This window comes from Gossypium hirsutum, chromosome A11, assembly GCF_007990345.1.
Source record: "Gossypium hirsutum isolate 1008001.06 chromosome A11, Gossypium_hirsutum_v2.1, whole genome shotgun sequence".
NCBI lineage: Eukaryota > Viridiplantae > Streptophyta > Magnoliopsida > Malvales > Malvaceae > Gossypium > Gossypium hirsutum.
The window spans coordinates 42,595,306-42,617,281 of record NC_053434.1 but is presented as its reverse complement, the minus strand read 5'-3'; the positions used below and the strand labels follow the sequence as shown (position 1 = coordinate 42,617,281).

At 37.4% G+C, this 21,976-nt stretch overlaps 1 non-coding gene across 1 annotated transcript; it reads left to right on the top strand.

Moving 5' to 3' along the window:
• Nucleotides 1-13,484: 13,484 nt before the first annotated feature.
• LOC121210403 (small nucleolar RNA R71) lies at nucleotides 13,485-13,591 on the top strand. The gene has a single exon (XR_005905516.1). It is a non-coding gene; the product is annotated as a small nucleolar RNA R71 (small nucleolar RNA).
• The last annotated feature ends 8,385 nt before the right edge of the window (nucleotides 13,592-21,976 follow it).

The window sequence follows — 21,976 nt, the reverse complement described above, 5'->3', positions numbered from 1 at the left end:
AAAAACCTTTAACACAGTTCATTTGATGATGCCAACGTACCTAACGACAATGCATTTTACATGCTCTAGCACAATCTCGCAATGAGTAAGGGGATAACTTCAATCACATGGCATCTTCAGGAACACCTTGATGCCTGAATGAATTGCAAACCTTCAAAAAGAGTCGTAGGTGCAACCTTGGAACCTTAGTAGGCAACCCACTAAATTGCCCCACTGTTTGCAGCATTTGAAACATCACTGGCTTTAATTCAAAATGCTAAGCCTGAATATATGGCCTGACAATTCCTAGATTTAAATCATCTAAGATTGGCACTACATGTTCTCTTATAAGTATGTCTCTGTCATCTACAATTCAAGGAATATCAGCATCCCTTCTTTCCTGATGTAATGGCTCTTCTCTAACCTGATCCTTTCTAATTCTTTCCATCACTCGCAACTCTTTTCTCCTTTGCCTTAAGGTTCTCTCAATCTCTGGATCAAAATAGTATTTTTGTATTCTCCAGAATATTTCTCTGCATGCACCAGCACAGACCTGAAAAAGAAAAATCAAAACAACTAACTAAACTAAACTAACATAAATTAAATAGATAATAACAAACCAATTTTCACCAATGTTGCTGATCCCCGACAACGGCGCCAAAAACATATTACATGTAAATATATAATTCAAATGTGCAAGTGTACACGTCAATTCAAGTAATATAATTATGAGTGAGTATCGTCTCCACAAGGATCAGAAATTAATTATAATTGGTAAAGTATTGCTGTAAATTTAACTAATAATCTGATGGATTTAATCCTTTCAGATTCAAATCCATTTAAAAACAAAACATACAATCAACTATGTCTAGAGCTTGCATGCACACATTCAAAATAAGCATAAATCAAATGAAATAGTAATTTTAATCAAAATCATATCATGGGTATTACAGCTAATTCAGTATTCACCAAAATAATTCCAACCCAAAGATAATTAGCTTATGGGTTAGGCAATGAAATCTAAAATTAAATCATTCATCAACATTCTTCAAGTTTTACGAATCATAGAAATTAAAAACAAGAAAAACAAAACAAAGGCAGAACTGCAGGAAGTTCTTGCTACACTTTAGCTTCTTCTCAAGATTTTACGCAAAACTTAGGGCAAATTTCTCTTCACCTTCTTTGCATCTATGATCTCCTCTTTTTAGCTGTCACCTTCTTCTTCTCTTCTAGATTTTTCACACAATTACTCCACAGGATTCTATTGCAGAGAGATAATTGCTCTCTTTCTTTTCTTTTCTCCTCACAATCTATGTGTTCTTCTTCTCTTCTCTCTCTCCTTTTATATGGTAGATATGTCTCTCTCAGCACACATATTTTGCTCATATTTTTCATGGTGATTTATCTGGTACATGTACAGCTGGCTAAAAGTGATGTGGAATGAGTGTTGTGTCATCTTCCTGGAATTACCATGACATTTCTATTGGCAATCTATCCTACCATTTTCCGTGGCAATTTTTCACCTCCTTCATTCTCTTTTCCTATTCCTCTTTTCCTTCTTCTTACCTCTTTCATCCTACCTGCACCTACTACCAAAGACTACCAAACCTCTTTCCAACAATTAAAAGGAACATAAATTTATAATTAGAACACAATCCAAGCTTTAGTATGTAATGCTCTAGTAATAAGTCTAAAATGCAAACATATTTTCCTAATTACAAGCAAATATTTCAGTTTAGAGGCCTAAAATATAACTTTTTTCAAGAGTTATCACTCAGCATAGTCATGCCACCACTTTCTCTACTGCGTATTCTCCCACGACAGCACCTTCAGTTTCTCGTAGCTCCCTTGAACAGTAAATATTGCACTCCTTAAAGCAGTTGGAGTAGAGGATGTCACTCTTTGAAATCCAATAGTTTCACCTGGCTGAGGAAACAGTCCAGGCCTAGAAGTGGTAAGCTAATTATTGGGCCTATGTGAGGAGTAGGGATTTGGCTCTTAAGAGATCCATGGAAAAGAATTTTACAAAGTCAATGCCAAAATTTCCTGTATTCCTCGCCACTTTGCTCCCATTTTCTGATGCTACTAAGGAGCCCACTTAACTTATTGCCAAGGAGACCACTCAAATTGCTGCTGAAAAGCTCGAAAAGATAGCACCAATACATATTGAGAAGGATGACGAAGAAGAAAAAGATGACACTACCACCGCCAAAGGTAAGGATCCTGTTCCACCTTCGCCACCAACCCCCGTAACTGCACAAAACCATAACATTGATTATCCAATTGATGAGTTAATGGAAACTGACAAGGTAGAGGAAGAAATGGATCCGAAAAAGAGGAAGTAGGGGTATAAAGTCAATACATTCTTCAGGCAGAATAAAGTATCTACAAGCTAGTCCAAGCCAGCTAAGTTTTTTTTCGTTCTTTCATGCTTCTTGCATTACATTTCTTTTGCCATGGCATTTGTGGTACAAATTTCTCCATTTGTTGTTTTATTCTATATCTGGTTATGCATTGAGGACAATGCCTCCATTAGGTTTGGGGGGTGTTGTGCATTTAGGCTGCATTTTATATTTAGTATGTATGATCATTTTAGTATAGTTAAATTTTTTTTGCCATTGCAATGTAACTATTAAGTATTGTTTGCCTATGAGGAGTACAGTCTGTACTTAGGATGTTTAATGATGAGCTTAAATTCTTTAATACACATAGAACATGTGACAGTAGATTAGGTGAATGTAGCTTAGGATTGGTTGCTTGAAAATTAATTTCTAAAAATGAGATGTCCAATACCCAATTTTTTGGGTTGTATTGAGTACCTTCTAATGAACTTATGGACTTTTGAAGCCAAATTCAGTCATATTTCCTTAGCATTATTAAATAAAGGATAGTGGACACTAGGCACTCCAATGCTTAAAATCGCGGAGTAAGTCAGCACCACTTTGTTTGCTCCATCATATTGTTGACTAGAACGGTGAGTTTAAATAAGAGTGTGTAATAGAAAATAAATAAAGTAAGGGCACTCCACTGTAGTAAAGGGCTCAGTAGCTATGGAGGTAGTTGTTTGCTCCATCCATCTTCCATGTCAAAAGCCTTATCTTCAAGAGTGATTTCTATTTAAATTGTGACACGATTGAGTACTAGGTAATCTAGTGTATGCTCCATTGTGATTATCAAGTCAAAGAATTTTGTGACATGCTAAATCCCCTAATATACTAACATTAAAAAAATACACAAATGTAAATGGTTTATACATTTCAAGTTGTTTTAGAGCAAGAATAACTTAAGTTTAGGTAACAAATGAACTGAGTACATTAGGAGATATTTTCTATGGCAAGAACATATATGGCACTTAGAAAATCTTGTTTTTAGGGAGCAATTTTCTGCACTACCTTTGTTAAATTAAACCTTTAAAACTCGAACAAGTTTTTGTAGCAAGAAGATGGTTGAGAACTGATGTATAGATGGGTCTTCGAATAGAGTGACAGTACAAGATGGGTTCATACGCTAGAAATATTGCTACATACATGCACTCATGCATATTTTGCTTGAGGACAAGTAATAACTCAAGTTTGTGGGCATGATAACTCTTGAATAGAGTTATGTTTTATGCCTCTAGACCTAGATTATTGACTGTACTTGTGTACATTTAGTGGCATTTTAGGACATTTCATTAGCATTTTTATCATTGCATTAGGAGATTGAAATGTGTTTTCATGCTAGATACTTTTAATTTCATATGGAAGGATTGTGTTTTGTGGTTTGGCATGTACAAGATGTAGAGAAAGAAATAAAGGAATGAAGGTTTGTCGTGGAAAAAGGTTGAATAGTTTGCCAACACGAATACTGTGGCAATTTTAGGGAGATGACCAAGTCAACACTCAACGCATACCAGTTTCAGCCCAACTCTACTTGTACCAAAAAAATCTACCTAGAAAAGAGGAAAATATATCGTGGGCTGTTGATGTTACCCTAGGAAGAAAAGCTTATAAAAATCCAAGAGAAAACCTTAAAGGGTGTGGAGATCCAGAGGCAGTCCCTCTCAGCCACCATAGGACAATATGTTGTTGGATTATGATTGGTTTGGAGACAACCATCTTCCTAAGTCCTTCTAGTATTTCTTATTTTGTTCTCCTGTGAATCGATTTGATCAAAATGATGTTGGGTGTTATTATGAACTTGAATTTTAATTACCAACCCATGAGCTAAATCTCATAGGGTTAGGATTACATGATGAGACTTTTATTTGCTTTAATGGCTGAAGCATATATTTGATTTAATCTACTATTTCATTTAATTATTTTTATTTCCCAATTGTATACGTACAGTCTCTAGACATAGATGAGTCTGAAGCATGCCAATAAACTGAATGTAATTCTGAAAAGGTTGGATTAGTTGGATTGAAATTGAATGATACAAACGGATCTTTGACCAAATACTTGCAGCAGACTCTAGACATAGAGTAGCGCTTCCATAGAATAAAGATAAAATAGTGTAGGTTACCGTGCTAAGGCCTATAGACATAGGCCAGGTAACTTGAGATTTTTCTCTTGAAAAAAGCAGGTCACTTTAAGTCTCTTTTGAGCAGTAGATTGAGTGCAATTTTCCTAAGGCATTACTGAAAGTAAGGGTAGATTCTTAGTAATCTCAACCATCCAAACCAACATCATAGACCCTTAATCCTTTGTCACAGTATCTTTGCCATAGAATTCTTAGTTATTTATTTATTCGCTCGCATATTATTCACGTAGTTATTCTCTTAATTGCCATTGCACTTTTACTCTTGCTTTGCCTTAGCATTTACCAGTATTAGTCAATATACATTTTGCACACATCCTTGCTATTTAAATTTACCACTATGTACTTAACTTGGTTTTGCCATAACATTAATCATAATTCATTACAATAACTTAACTACTTTTATACCTAATCTGATCCTTGTGGAGATGATCTCACTTTTCACTTTATTAGTTTATTCGACATGTATACTTGAACAATTTGCATTTCATTTCACACGCGATAGCGACATAAGGGTTCTGTGTCATGACACATCTGTCAGTTTGGAAATGTTGGGGAAATTGTCTACTATGTCGCGACACGTTTGTGCCATGTTGTGACGTTGATATGCTTTTCATCAATTTTCATATTATGCGTGTAGTGTTGTGACACATGGTTGACGTGTTGCGACACCGACTCTGTTTCAACCCCAAATTTCCATCTTGAGGATGTTTTTGTCAAATAATAAACATGTATCAAAAAGTGAGAATCTAAAATATGGGGTTAGTTATACAATAGTTTACAAAAAAAAAATGTAAGCAATTCAAATAATTTTCAGTTTTACTACCAGATTCATCCAACAGTATTGTCGATTCATAGATAGGCGATATTCTTGTTCTATTAGTATTAATCCATCGTTCGTCTTGCCATTCCATCTTCTTTCACTTGTCTTTTTCCTTGAACCTATTTATTCTGTCTGTACGCATAAGAGGAAGTGTGTCCCTTGATCCGGGAACGTTAGAAATATATACTTTTTTACACTGTTCTCCTAACTTTTTCTGACTTTCGTCTTCACTAAATTAATGGTCGCATTTAAATATTTATGTCTCACCATTGATTTTCATGGTTAATTAATTCCTTTCTAAATCGACGGTAGACCTAGAAGTAACCAAAAAGGGTCTTCTTAATAAGATTAGCATCTCACAATCTTCTTCAAAATCCAACACCACAAAATCTGCAGGTATAATAAAACTTCATACCTTAACTAACACATCTTACAATACTCCTTTCGGATGTACTGAAGAACTTTCCGCCAACTGTAATGTTATCTGAGTAGCTTTAAGATCCCCTAACTCAAGTTTTTCAAAAATTGATAGAGGCATCAAAATAATACTAGCCCCTAAATCACCTAGAGCTCTTTAAAATGAATACTCACTATCTCTATAACAACCCTTACCTGTACCTAAGGCCAGGATAACGTACGAGGCATTACCGGACAAACATACAAACATTAAACTAAAATGCAAGCCATAAAATTTCATTTATATTTCAAAACGTTCATTCACTTACACATTGTCCCTTATTTGAGTCTACGGAGCCCAAAACATACTTTAGAAAGGGTTCGGGACTAAACCGAGAGCTTACGAAAATCTTGGAAATTTCATGCTCTAAGGTTCCACACGCCCGTATCCCAAAGTCATGTTCCATACACGGCTGAGACACATGGTCGTGTCTCTGCCTGTGTGGAATATACCTAGTCTATTTTCCAAGCTTTGGTCAACCTTAATCTCTTACACACTTATACATTTATACCAAGATTATCATCTTACCAAATATCTTTAGCTTAATCATCAAGCATTCATATTTAAAGCTAGATCATATCTTTATAAAATACCACAATTCAGATGCGCAGAATAACATGTTTGCCTGAAACATTTCAATTCAACTCCATACACAACAAGCATTACATTGAGACTAGTCATATATATATATACATGTCATGATACATATCATTCTCTTTCTGTTTTCTTATAAACACATATCATTTATTTCATTATATCAATATTTCATATACCATAGTTTCCATGTATTCCACATATATTTATTTTCCTCCTCCTCCTCTCCATTCCACATCCTTAATGTATATAGCATTCGTGTAAGTACGATTTCACAAATTACTAATAAATGCTCACAACAAACTATCCACACGAGTCATAGTCACGTACTTATTTATAATTTGAGCTACAGAGCTCCAAATTAAGATCCGTAAATTTCCCCTGAAACTAGACTCACATATATTTTCACCATAAAATTTTCATAATTTTTGGTTTAGCAAATTAGTACAGTTTATTCATTAAATTTTCCCCTATTTCACTTTCTGACAGTTCTGACCTCTCTTCACTAAAAATTAATTATCTCACAGTACAGAACTCAGATAATGTTCTTGTTGATTTATCTTGAAAATAGACTCATTAATGATTTTAAAAATATAATTTTGAGCCTCTAATTATTTTTTTCCAAATTTTTTTGATTTTCCAAATTCAGAACAGGGGATCACGTAATCATTCTGAACCAGTCTCACAAAAACATAAATATCTCAAAGTATAGAACTCCTTTTCTTTCTCTGTTTCTTTTATATGAAAATAGACTCATTAAGTTTTAATTTGATATCTAATTCAGTCTCTGATTCAATTTATACTATTTTTGGTGATTTTTAAAAATCACGTCACTGCTACTGTCCAAAACAGTTTTATTGCTAATTCACTCTTTCACACTTTCTTTGTATTAACCTCATTTTAACATACATATCACAAATCATTTTCACGACATTTCATACATCACAAGTATAGGCCCATGATTACAAGGTCACCATAAAATCATCCTCACGTATAATTTACTTGTTTATACACATCATTCACATAACCAAGTTCCTGCACTTATTCATCACAAAACTCACAAAGCAATACATAGAGAGTCTCCTGTTGAACACTTCGGATCAATCCTCGATACTTGGTGGTTTCAGCACATAGCTCCACCCATCATATAGTTCAGCTTTCTTGTACACATGGTGAACACTTAGTACCACCCATGTGACCTAGCCAGTTTATCTCGTAGCTCTCTTGTCTACATGGTGTCCTTCACCTAGAACCATGCATGTGACCTAGCTACATATATCCCGTAGCTCTCTTGTCTACATCGTGTACACATAGTATCACCCATGTGACCTAGCTACATCATAATGTCTTGTAGCTCTCTTGTACACATGATGTGCACTCAGCACCATACATGTGACCTAGCTACATACCATCTGTATCATCCAATCTTTCCGAAGGTTCAACCGGGATTTCTCTCTCTTTTCCAACAATTTCACCAATCAAGTAATTATCAACAAACATATTTCCAACATTATTATAAAATATCACAATACAAGTAAAATTGATGTATTACTTACATATAAACTTACATCTCATTTAATATCAAGGTAATAACATTAAATTACACATTGCCTTATTAAAAATCATATGAACTTACAATTTCTCATAATATCCATAATCATAGAAATCACATTTATGTATGATAATTCAATGCACTTCATGTACCATAGACATATTTTTAAATCAATTCATAAACTGGGCACCATAAACATTTAATTTAACATAATTCAATTAATTCACTAAATTTAACTTTCAAATATAAATTACAGCATTATTGCTGTATTATTATCACACCAACTTACATACTTTCAACACCTCATAAATCATAGTAAATATATCAATTTAACATTGAAACATGCATAAATTAATGCTTATTATACATATGAACTTACCTCGATACTAAAACGGCCATTTTGCCAACTTTCCCAATTTTCGATTTTTCCTCTCATTCTAGGTTCATATCTCGTTTTCCAAGATCTAAAACATCATATTTTACTTATTTAATTAATGTACTATTCAAAACAGTCCTTAACTCAAACTTTGGAAAAATTACAATTTTGCCCCTAAACTTTTGCTTATTTACACTTTTGCCCCTAGGCTCGGGAATTAAACTTCATCCCTTATTCTTATGTTTTATGACATGCTGATCACTTTTCCCTCCTATGGAAACATCAAATTCTCACTCTAACATATACTTATGACTATTAGGTATTTTTACCAATTAAGCGCTTTCTCATTTTCACTCAAAACCGAGTAGCACAAGTTGTCTAACATAATTTAAAACCTCATAGTATATCATAAAACATCAAAATAAACACATTTCACCTATGGGTATTTTTCCAAATATGAACCCTAGCTTAAATTATTGCTAGAATAAGCTTAATCAAATTACCGGGATTCCAAAAACGTAAAGAACTTGAAAAACAGGGTTAGAACGGACTTGTTATTGAGCTTGGAAAGCTTGAAAACCATAGCCATGGCTTCCCCCATGCTAATTTTGTCCTCCATCAAAAAGATGAGTCAATTTTGGCTTTATTTTCCCTTTTTATTTCTTTTAATTACCAAATGACCAAAATGCCCTTCCTTACTAAACTTTCAAAAATTCCATCCATGTCCAATTTTTTTCCATAACTTAGAAATTGGTAAAATTGCTATTTAAGACCTCCTAATTAATATTTCAAAGCAATTTCATACTAGAAACTTCTAGAATGCAAGTTTTGCAACTTATTCAATTTAGTCCCTAACTTCAAATTGAGCACTTTATGCATAGAATTTCTTCACGAAATTTTCACAAAATCATGAAATCATATCGTAGAACTCAAAATAATCATAAAATAATTATTTCTATCTCGGATTTTGTGGTCCCGAAACCTCTATTCCAACTAGACCCAATTTTGGGCTATTACAATCTTTATGGGTATAGTAAAGCTATCGGGGTCTTTCAATTTCCAAGGTACCTGTTTTCAAATAATCACGCTACAGGAAGCATTTAAATTAACTTGTTCTTCTTCCTTAAATTTCTTACGTAGCCATCATCTCCTTTAAAAACTTAGCGTACTTGGGAACCTTTTCAATTAACTCAATTAAAGGGAAGTTAACATTTAATGCTTTAAACAGGTTTACGAAACTTACAAATTCATTGTCATTCTGCTTTTTTTTCATCTAATCTTGAAGGGAATGGGATTTTTGCACCAACAGAATCTTTAGTTATTTCCTTCTCTATCTTTGCTGTCGATGTGATTACCTCCTCTTATTCTGGGTTATCTTCTACTTATAGGGATACCTCTTGAGGATCGTCATATTCTCTGTTATTGTTTCTGGAGTAGTGGCTTCTGGGCTACTTAGTGCTTTGCCCGATCGGAGTGCAATTACTTTCATGTGCTTTTTACCTTCTTTTTGTGGATTATCTTCTGTGTTGCTTGGAATGTGACAACCCAAAATTGACCCTAGTCGGGAAGTGGTTTCGGGACCGCTAAACTGAGTCACCGAAATGTTTGAATGTGATATTTATTGTCTAGAATATGTAATTATGAATGTGTGAAAATTTCAAGCTTCGATTTAGTCGATTGCATGTGAATTCAGTTAGTAGGATTTGTGTGACACTTTTGAAATGTGATAGGCTAATCTATAAGGATCTAATAGTGCATGTAATAAAAAGGGAGGACTTGCATGTCAAATTTCCCCCCCTAATTAGTAGTGGCCGGCCATGCTATGAGTGGAAACATGTCACAAACATGTTATGTTAGTGAGGTATGTTAGGAAAAATAAAATAAGGAGTATGGGTAATAAAGAAATGGAAAAAAAAAGAAAGAATGTGTGTGAGTGTTCCCCCCCATTACCGTGAGTTAAAGAAAAGAAAAAAAAATTGTTCATCCTTTTTCATTTCTTTTGGCCGAAAATTCTAAGGAAGGAGGAAGGAGTTCTTGCTTCATGTTTGGTTTGGAAGAGGATTAGGAGGAGGTTTGGCCATACTTGTATCTAGATTAAGGTATGTTTGAGGTTGTGCCATGAGATTCATGCATGTTTTTAGTTGCTAGCTTGAGTTCTAATTAGCCCATGGTTCAAATCTTTGCTATGTCATGGGGATGATATTCGGCCTAGGTGGATTTTGTGTTAATGCCATTGCATGCTAAATATGAAGCTTGTTAATGATACATGTGATGGTGGATTGATGACACTTGGATTTTCTTTTTAGCATTTTTGAGTGAGACATTAAGTTCTTTGTTTAACCATGACCAAAATTGAAATGGTTTGGTGTTGTGATGTATTCGGCCATGGTATATCCATAAGTATGATTTATGCTTATTTTATGGTAGGTAAGATTTGTGTTTTGGATTTATGTTCATGTTTAGTTATAATCAACTTTGAGATTCGGCTCTTGCACATATATATATATGTTTGCACATGACGTATTGGTATGACATATACAATATCTCAAGGTATATATTTACATATGATGGTGTTTCGGTTATGGAGTACATGATGGATGCGTATTGAGTTATAATATGTAATGCATTAGTTAGTAAAAGGTATGCCATTTGTGTGTGGTATTGAGTATATAATTGGCCTCAACATAGACATGCATAATCGGCCACATGAATGAGTACATAGGTTGATGTGTTGTTCGGCCATAGGTAAGCATATTGAAGGCTTTATCTTGACTTAGAAAATTCGGCTAAGGAGAGTATTAACTAATGTGTTGAGTTTGATTCATGATTCCGTACATATGTGACTTTAATGCCTAATGAATATATGTGGGCCAAGTACCTTGAGTTCCTCTTTTCGATGCTCAAATGATTAAATCAATTTATTTGTTAAATTAAGCTCAAGAGCAAAGGGGAACTAAATCCGATAAAGGGAAGGAAAAAGTGGTCGAATAGCCATCGGAATCGTTCGACAACATCCGAGGTAAGTTTTCGAGTAATGGGACTTAAATTATGATTCGATTAGATTATGTCTTAAGTAAATCAAAATCATGCTCTTATATGTGGCTATTGAGCCGAAATTGTAAATGTGATAAGTGTCTTGTGTTTGAGCTTTGGTAATGAAAATGAAATATGAATGTGTCATGATTTATTGATATATGTGCATGGTTACTCGAATGATATCCGGGCTAAGTCCCGAAGGCTTTTGTGCTAAGTGACTACATCCGGACTAAGATCCGAAGGCATTTGTGCTAGCGACTATATCCAGGCTAAGTCCCGAAGGCATTTATGCTAGTGACCATATCCGGGTTAAGACCCGAAGGCCTTGTCGAGTGGTTATATCCGGCTAAACCCCGAAGATGCTTGATTTGGGAACGAGCGATCTTGCTGTAAAAATTTAAATTAATACGCTCGTAAAATCCCAGCGATGAGGTATGTTTCGTGTGTGCTTTGAATTAGTTGATCCCTTACAAATCTGTATTCGCTCAGTCGATAAATGAGCTACCGGCCTTTGGCTAAGTTGATCTTTTGTGTATGAACATAAGGGTTGGTAATGTGAAGTAAGTATGATATTGAAAATTTGTGCATATGAAATTATCCGTTTAGCTATATGAATGCTATACTTTTGTTGTGCTGGAATCCCTTGCTCAAAACTTACTAAGCATAAATTGCTTACTCCGTTTCTTTGTTTCTCTGTTTTATAGATTTTGGCTCGTCAGCTATCGGACTCGGGATTTTTGGAAGTCGAAGTCTCCCACACTATCAAAGCCCCCTTTTGGTACAATTTTGGTTGAACTTTGAAATGGCATGTATAGGACTACCCTTTTGTTGTTGGTCATGTACCCTTCGGTTTTGTGTAAATTTGGATAGCCATGCGAAAATGGCTTAAATATACTTTGATCATAGCATTATAATCGTTTTGTATGTTGTCCGTCGAGAGGTATGGAAATGTTGGTAACGGTTAGCCATGGGAAGGGTTATTCTTGATCACTTTTGGAATATGTATGACAAACTCTAGTTGATCCATGGAGGATCATGAAATAGGTAAAGTTTACCTTAAAAAAACAGATGCTGGCAGCAGCAGTGATGTGGATGTGAAAAATCACTAAAAATAGTAGGAATGGAATTAAATAGTGAATAAATTATGTAAACGAACCTTGATGAATCTATTTTCATAGGAAAGTAACGAAACGATCATATGGACAGTATGTTAAGAGATATTCAGGTTCTCATGAGACAGGGCCAGAACGGTTTCTGGATTCCCTGTTCCGACTTTGGAAATTCATTATAAATTAACCAGAGATAACGAATCTGATTTTCGAGTTGTGAAACTCAAGATATGATTTTTAAGGTGACAGTGACGCAGTTAGCCAGCTTGCCTGGAAAATTTAAAATGGATTGTGCAAAGAAGTGATTTAAGTCTGCAAACCCCTCGTGTCCGACTCCGGCGACGGACTCGGGTACGGGGTGTTACATGGAATACCTATGCCAATTTATCTTTTGATGTCACCCATCATGCTCATCAATTGGCTCATTTCATCCTCGAGTTTAGCCAATGTTCTTGTTGAATTGGTGCACTCAGACTACACCTGGTTGACATCTGTTCTCATTGACTGCATCTCTCATGGAGTATGGTCATTTGGATTAGCCTTGCCCTTGGGTTTCTACAAATAAAGAGGTTGGTAATTAGTGTTTTTAGCCTAATTTGAATTATTACCTACTCATTGATTCCCTCCCCATCTCAGATTCAGGTGATCTCTCCAGTTGGGATTATATGTAGTCAAATAAGGGCTTCCACCCCTGTTCCCAATGTAATTTACATCCTCAGTAGGATTGTTGATATAGAGGAAGAGCAGTTTGTTTCCCCCACGCATAAACAGTGTAGAAGCAGATTTGATATGGTTGAGTCTATCCACTAACTGTTGATACTTGTCATCTTCTTGGATAGCTTTTATCGTGGGGGGTTTCTGACCATATGTGAATCATTCAATTGGCCACTACAAGGATTTTAGTCTCATATTCTCAATGATTTCATATGCATCCTTATATGTTATGTTCATAAGGGCTCATCTTGCTGCTATGTCTAATCTAGATTGTGCATTTGCATCCAACCCATTATAAAATACCTACAGTCGCATCGATTCAGGGAAATCTATGGTGTGGGCATTTTTGAATCAACATTTTGAAATGTTCCCACACCTCATAGAAACTTTCTCCCTCCATCTATCTAAAAACAACAACCTCTCTTCTTAGTTGTACTGCTTTGCTAATCAGTAAGAACTTCTATAATAACTTTCCAGCTAATTCATCTTATGTCGTGATAGACCCTAGTGCCTGCGAGTTGAGTCAAGAAAAGGTATTATCAATTAAAGAAAAGGGGAAAAATCAAAGATAGGTAGCGTCATCAGTGACCCCGTTATACTTAAAAGTATCACAGAGTTGGAGAACTCGTTTTAAAAGCAGATTAGGGTCCTTTGTTATAGTGCCCCTAAACTACAAATCATTCTAAATCATTTAAATCATTGCCAATTTTATCTCGAAATTATTAGCTGTAATTTTCAACCTTGCTATACTTTCCTAAACCATGTCTAGGCTTCGTAAGGCATAATCCCTTAGGGTTTTCTTGGTTCGAGCCATATGTCCATTTGCAGGTAATTGCGGTACTAGTGGATTTCCTAAAACGTTATCGTCAGCATCACCGAATAGTGGATTTTCTCATTGTACGTTACCTCCAAGAGGTAGTGGTGGATCTTTCAATTGTTGTTGCTACTGCTGTTGCTGACGGCAATTTCTTTGGATTATTCTTTCTGGATCTGTGGTTGCTACAATAGGCATGCCCCTACTGCGAGTCATACACTAACTCAGAAAGAAGAGATTAGTAACAATAAATAAGTATCTATAATTGAAAATTTTCCTAGTTATTCCTTTACATGCAAAAATTAAAATTAACCTAATGATGTTGCCTCCCTGGCAACAACGCCAACAACTTGACTGCCTTCAGATGTACTAACGTCTAGAGTGTGAATACTGCAATAAAATATAGAAAGACGATATGGTATCTGCAAGTATACGAGTCGATTTGTAATATAGTTTTACAACGAAGTAGGTAAGTATTCTAAGGATCATACCCAAGGGAGGCGAGTGCCAGATCAATTCTAACCTAAACTGTAAAACCCTTAACCCGTATCCGATGTCAAAATAGGGTTTCAGGGGATTACTAGAATTTGCAGATCACCTAAAAAATTTCAATTAAATACTTACCTATTCAATGTATCATGTAACACCCCGAACCCGAGACCGACACCGGAGTCGGACACGAGATGTTAACAAACTTTGAAAAATTTCCTTCCAGACACTGTCCAGTCTGAGTACTAGTCGCTTCAAAAATCATATCTTGAGTTTCACAACTCGAAAATCAGTTTGGTGATTTTTCCCTGAAACTAGACTCATGTCCCCACCTATGTATTTTTTTCTAGAATTTTTGGTTGGGCCAATTAGTACAGTTTATTAGTCAAAGTCTCCCATGTTACAGGGGTCGACTACACTGACCTTTTCCCATTACGACTTGGATATCTCTCTGCACAGAGCTTCAATACTGATGCCGTTTATTTCTATGGAAACTAGACTCAGAGAGGAATCCATACATATATGGTATGACCCCTAATTATCTCTGGTCAATTTATAGTGAATTTCCAAAGGCGGAACAGAGAATCCAGAAACTGTTCTGGCCCTGTTCCACAAGAACCCGAATATCTCTTACTGTACTGTCCATATGATTGTTTTGTTACTTTCCTATGAAAGTAGATTCTTCAAGGTTTGTTTACATAATTTATTCACTATTTAATTCCATTCCTACTATTTTTAGTGATTTTCCAAATCTACGTCACTGCTGCTGTCAGCATCTACCTTTAAGGTAGGCTTTACCTATTCCATGGTTCAACTAGCCCTTTTTGCATACATAGCACAATTTATGAAAGTGATTAACCATCCCCGTGGCCAATCCTTGTCAAGCATATCCACACTAAATGATTATAACATTATACTTAAACACATATAAGCCATTTTCACATGGCTATCCAAAACTTATACATCACGTAAAGTACTCGAAAAACAACAATGGGTCGTCCTATACATGCCATATCAAAATTCAACCAAAAGAGTACCCATAAGAGCCTTTGATAGTGTGGGCGACTTCGACGTCAAGATCCCGAGTCCGATAGCTGGAGAACCAAAAAAATCTATAAAACAGAGGAGCAATGGAACGAAGTAAGCAATTTATGCTTAGTAAGTTTTGAGCAAGAAATTCCAGCATAAACAAAGAATAACACACATTTAGCTAAATGGAATATTTCATAATACGCAATTTACCGATATCAAACTTGCTTCACAACATTCACAACCCTTATGTACATACACAATAGACTAACTTAGCCGAAGGCCGGTAGCTCGTTTATCAACTGAGCGAACATTTATTTGTAAGGGCTCGATTAAATTCAACACATACGTAACATATCCCCATATTGGGATGTTTTTCGAGTATTTGCTGGAATTTTACAGCAAGCTCATTCATTACCAAATCACGTACCTTCGGGATTTAACCGGATATAGCTCCTCGTTCAAATGCCTTCGGGACATAGCCCGGTTTTAGTAACTCACACAATGCCTTCGGGACTTAACCCGGATTTAATAACTCGCACGAATGCCTTCGGGACTTAACCCGGATTTAGTATCTCGCACAAAGGCCTTCGGATCTTAGTCCGGATATATTCACTTAGCACAAAGCCTTCGGGACTTAGCCCGGACAGCATTCAATTAATCATGCACATTCATATTTCATTTTCATTTGCGAAACTCAAACACAAGGCACATATCGTCCTTGCACATTCGGCTCAATAGCCACACATAGAGCATGATTTAATCACATTGTAATTTAAGCTCTCTTACTCAAGAACTTACCTCGGGTGTTGTCGAACGATTCCGCTAGCTATTCAACCACTTTTTCCTTCCCTTTATCGGATTTATTTCCCCTTTGCTCTTGAGCTTAATCAAACAAATAAATTGATTTCATCATTTAGGCATCAAAAAGATGAACACAAGGCACTTAGCCCATATTTATACATTAGACATTAAAGTCTCATACATGCAAAAATCATGCATCAACACAACATATTAGCTAATTTCTTTCCCCTTGGCCGAATATGCATGTCTATTTTTGGGGTCGATCTCAACACTTAATACACACATATACACACACTAGTAAAGCATCCTCCCCCTTTTCATCGATTTAACACATGCATTGCTCATCAACATGCAAAGTTACATTCGGCCTTAGCACACATCTTGCTAGCCGATTCTTCTCCATTTAGCAACCAATGCACATATGTGCTCACACAAAAATGCTAAAAAGGAGGTTCAAGAATCATCAAGCCATCATCACATGCATCATTAACAAGCCTCATATTTTGCATGCAATGGCATTAACACAACCTCCACCTAGGCCGAATCTTAACTCATCCTCATGCCTCATCACCACAACATCAAACACCAACCAAGAATGATGCATCCATGGTCAAGTGCCAATTCCATCACATAGCAAGATTTAGACCATGGGCCAAGTAGAACTCAAGCTAACAACTAAAACATGCATGCATCTCATGGAACATCATCAAACATACCTTAGCCTAGCTACATGCATGGCCGAATCTCTTCACCTTTCTTCTTCTTTCCTCCTTAAAATTTTTGGCCAAGGATGAACCAAAGGATGAGAAAATTTTTCTTTGTTTTTTCTTTCTAGTTTCGGCAAGCATGAAGATGAGAAAAGGATGAACAAAATTCTCTCCTTTCTCTTCTTTAGCTCACGGCAATGGGGGGGAACAAACAACTACACACACATTTTTTTTTGTATTCTCCATACTCCTTTTTATTATTTTATTTGTTTTATCCCAACATTTTATGACACAAATTAACATATCTTATTTGTGCCATACAAATGCCATAATTTCCATAAAATAAATTGCACACTTGTGCATCATGCCCATCATGGCCGGCCACTACTAGTAGGGGGGAAATTTGACATGCAAGTCCCCCCCTTTGTCCACATGCACTAATAGGTCCTCACACATTGACCTATCACATTTTAGAATTTTCTCACATAAGTCCTATTAACTAAATTCACATGAAATCAACCAAATTGAAGCTTGAAATTTTCACACATTCATAATTACATATTCTAGACAATAAGTATCACATTCAAACATTTTGGTGACTCGGTTTAGCGGTCCCGAAACCACTTCCCGACTAGGGTCAACTTTGGGCTGTCACAACTCTCCCCCACTTAAGAAATTTTCGTCCCCGAAAATCTTACCGGTAAATAGGTTTGGGTATCGTTCTTTCATCGAGCTCTTGGTCTCCCAAGTAGCTTCCTCGATCCCGTGTTTGAGCCATAACACCTTTACTAGCGGAACTCTTTTGTTTCGCAACTCCTTCACTTCACGAGCTAGGATACGCATCGGTTCTTCTTCATAGCTCATGTCGACTTGAATTTCAACCTCTGATGGGCTAATTATGTGCGATGGATCAGATCGATAGCGTCGAAGCATTGAAACATGAAAGACGTCATGAATCTTTTCAAGCTCCGGGGGCAAAATCAATCTATACGCAACCGGACCAACTCGTTCGGAGATTTCGTACGGCCCAATGAATCTTGGGCTCAACTTGCCCTTACGGCCGAACCTGAGTATCTTTTTCCAAGGTGAAACCTTAAGGAACACTTTGTCTCCCACCTGATACTCGATGTCTTTTCGTTTCAAATCTGCGTACGACTTCTGACGATCCGTGGCTACCTTTAGACTTTCACGGATTACCTTTACTTTCTGTTCAGCATCTTTAATCAAATCAACTCCGAAAATTTTACTTTCACCGAGCTCGGTCCAAAACAATGGTGTACGGCATTTACGACCGTACAAAGCCTCGTAAGGTGCCATCTTAATACTTGATTGAAAACTATTGTTGTAAGCGAATTCAATCAAAGGTAAATACCGTTCCCATGAACTACTGAACTCGAGGATGCAACATCTCAACATATCCTCAAGTATCTGAATTATCCGCTCGGATTGACCATCGGTTTGGGGGTGAACAGCAGTGCTAAAATGCAGCTTGGTACCCAGAGCTTCTTGCAATTTCTTCCAAAATCGTGAGGTGAATCTCGGATCTCTATCCGACACGATAGAAACAGGTACCCCGTGTAATCTCACAATTTGATAAACGTACAATTCAGCTAGTTTATCCAATGAAAAATCCGTACGTACGGGGATGAAATGAGCCGACTTAGTCAGTCTATCAACAACAACCCATATCGCATCCTTCTTACTTGCTGACAAGGGCAGTCCGGACACAAAGTCCATTGTGACTCGATCCCATTTCCACTCGGGTATCATAATCGGCTGGAGTAATCCTGAAGGCACTTGATGTTCCGCTTTCACTTGTTGACATATCAAACATCTCGAAACAAAGTCGGAGATGTCCCGTTTCATACCATGCCACCAAAATTGACGTTTCAAATCGTTGTACATTTTCGTACTCCCCGGGTGAATTGACATTCGGCTACAATGGGCTTCGTTCAGAATCATCGAAATGAGTTCCGAATTCCTTGGAACACACAAACGATTTCTGAACCTCAAACAATCATCATCATCAATTTGAAACTCCGATTCCTCGTTCGGAAAACACTTAGCCCGTTTTGCAACCAATTCATCATTGACTTTCTGAGCTTCACGAATTTGGTGAGTCAATAATGGTTTAGCTTTTAATTCAGCTACTAACACACTGTCTGGTAGAACAGACAAATGCACGTTCATCGCTCGTAAAGCAAACAATGACTTCCGGCTTAAGGCGTCCGCAACCACGTTAGCCTTTCCCGGGTGATAATCAATGACAAGCTCGTAATCTTTCAACAACTCAAGCCAACGTCTTTGTCGTAGATTCAAGTCTCGTTGAGTCATCAAATATTTGAGACTTTTGTGATCCGAAAATACATGGCACTTCTCACCAAACAGATAATGTCGCCATATTTTTAAAGCAAACACGATGGCAGCTAGTTCGAGATCATGGGTCGGATAATTCCTCTCGTGAGGCTTCAATTGTCTCGACGCATAGGCCACGACTCGACCTTCTTGCATCAATACGCAACCCAACCCAAGTAGGGATGCGTCACTATAAATGACAAACTCTTTACCTGATTCGGGTTGCACCAAAATTGGAGCTTCAGTCAAATGAGTTTCCAGTTGGTCGAAACTTTTCTGACATTTCTCCGTCCACTCGAACTTAACATCCTTTTGAAGTAGCTTCGTCATTGGTGTGGCTATCATCGAGAAACCTTTGACAAATCGTCGGTAATAACCGGCGAGCCCCAAAAAGCTCCGAACTTCAGTAACATTTCTCGGAGGTTTCCAGTCAAGTATGGCTGAAATTTTGTTCGGGTCAACTCGAATACCCAACGCGGATACCACATGACCCAAGAAGCTAACCTCTCTTAACCAGAACTCACACTTACTGAACTTAGCATATAACTGCTTATCCCGCAAAATTTGCAGCACTAGCCTCAGATGCTCAGCATGTTCGGTCTCGTCTCTTGAATAGACCAAAATGTCATCAATGAACACCACTACGAACCGATCCAAATACGGTCTGAAGATCCGATTCATCAAATCCATAAATACTGCAGGGGCATTAGTGAGCCCAAACGGCATCACTAAGAATTCGTAGTGACCATATCTCGTTCTGAAGGCAGTTTTGGGAATATCTGAATCTCGGATTCGCAACTGATAATAGCCCGATCTCAAATCTATTTTTGAGAACACTGAGGCTCCCTTCAGTTGGTCGAACAAATCATCGATGCGTGGCAACGGATATTTGTTCTTTATCGTCACTTTATTCAGCTGACGATAGTCAATGCACAACCTCATGGTTCCGTCCTTCTTTTTCACGAACAATACTGGTGCACCCCAAGGTGAGAAACTTGGTCGAGCGAAACCTCTATCCGTCAGTTCTTGCAACTGAGCTTTCAACTCCTTTAACTCGGTTGGTGCCATACGATACGGAGCTATCGAAATCGGCGTAGTCCCAGGTACAAGCTCAATACCAAACTCTACCTCCCGAACAGGTGGTAAACCCGGTAATTCTTCCGGAAAAACATCCGGGTATTCACAAACCACCGGCACAGATTCGGGTTTCTTTTCTAATTCTTTGTAACCAAGTACATACGCAAGGTATGCTTCGCACCCTTTTCTTACATATTTCTGTGCCAACATTGCTGATATTACAGCTGGCATCCCCTCCAAGTCCGCAGACTCAATTCGGACTACTTCGTTATTTGCGCACCTCAAATCAATAGTCTTGCTCTTGCAATTCACAATCGCATCATGCGCGGTCAACCAATCCAAACCAAGGATAACATCAAATTCATCAAACGGCAAAAGCATCAAGTCTGCCGGAAAACAGGAACCTCGAATTTCCAGGGGACATTTCTTACACACTTTGTCGATAAGCACGTAACGACCCAAGGGATTTGACACCCGAATTACGAACTCAGTAGACTCAATAGGTAAAGTCTTACTGGATGCTAAGGTTTCACATATGTAAGAATGAGTAGAACCGGGGTCAATCAAAGCAATTACATTAGTATCAAAGAGAGTGAATGTACCGGTAATAACATCAGGCGAAGAAGCATCCTCGCGGGCACGTATAGCATAAGCTCTAGCAGGCGCACGGGCTTCGGATCTGGTTATATCATCTCTAGATCCTCTCTGACCACCACTAGCATTGCCCATATTTCCAGATGGTCTACCTCGAGCAGTGGTAGCACCCGGTCTCCCACTCTGATTTGCATTCTGTCCCAACAACCTCGGGCAATCTTTAATGAAGTGGTCAACTGATCCGCATTTGTAACAGGAGCGGTCAGGAAATCTACAACTCCCCGAATGCCATTTACCGCAATATCGGCATTTCGTCCTGTCTCGACGTTCATTCCCAACACTGGCGACCGAAGTGCCTCGTGTACCCACAGGGGGTCGATCACGATCTCGTCCAAAAAGGCCCGAAGTGCCTCTAAACTGGCCCGCATCATCTCGAAATCTCTTCGATGTCTGTTGAAGAGACCTTCCCAAGGATCTTTTACGAAACTCTCCAGTTCCCTCATCAACTCTTTGCTTTTCTTTTCTAAGCTCTTCGGCTTTACAAGCTCGTTCAACAAGTACCACGAACTCTCGTATTTCAAGAACGCCAACGAACATTTTTATATCTTCATTCAGCCCATCCTCGAAGCGTTTACACATAATAGCTTCGGACGAAACACATTCCCGAGCGTATTTGCTAAGTCTAACAAATTTTCGCTCGTAATCAGTAACCGACATGGAGCCTTGCTTAAGCTCAAGAAATTCCTTCCGTTTTTGATCAACAAATCTCTGACTGATATACTTTTTCCGAAACTCAGTTTGGAAAAACTCCCAAGTTACTTGCTCTCGGGGCACAATAGAAGTCAGAGTACTCCACCAATAGTAGGCAGAATCACGTAGCAAGGAGATAGCACACTTTAGGCATTCATCGGGTGTACAAGATAGCTTATCGAGTACCCGGATAGTGTTG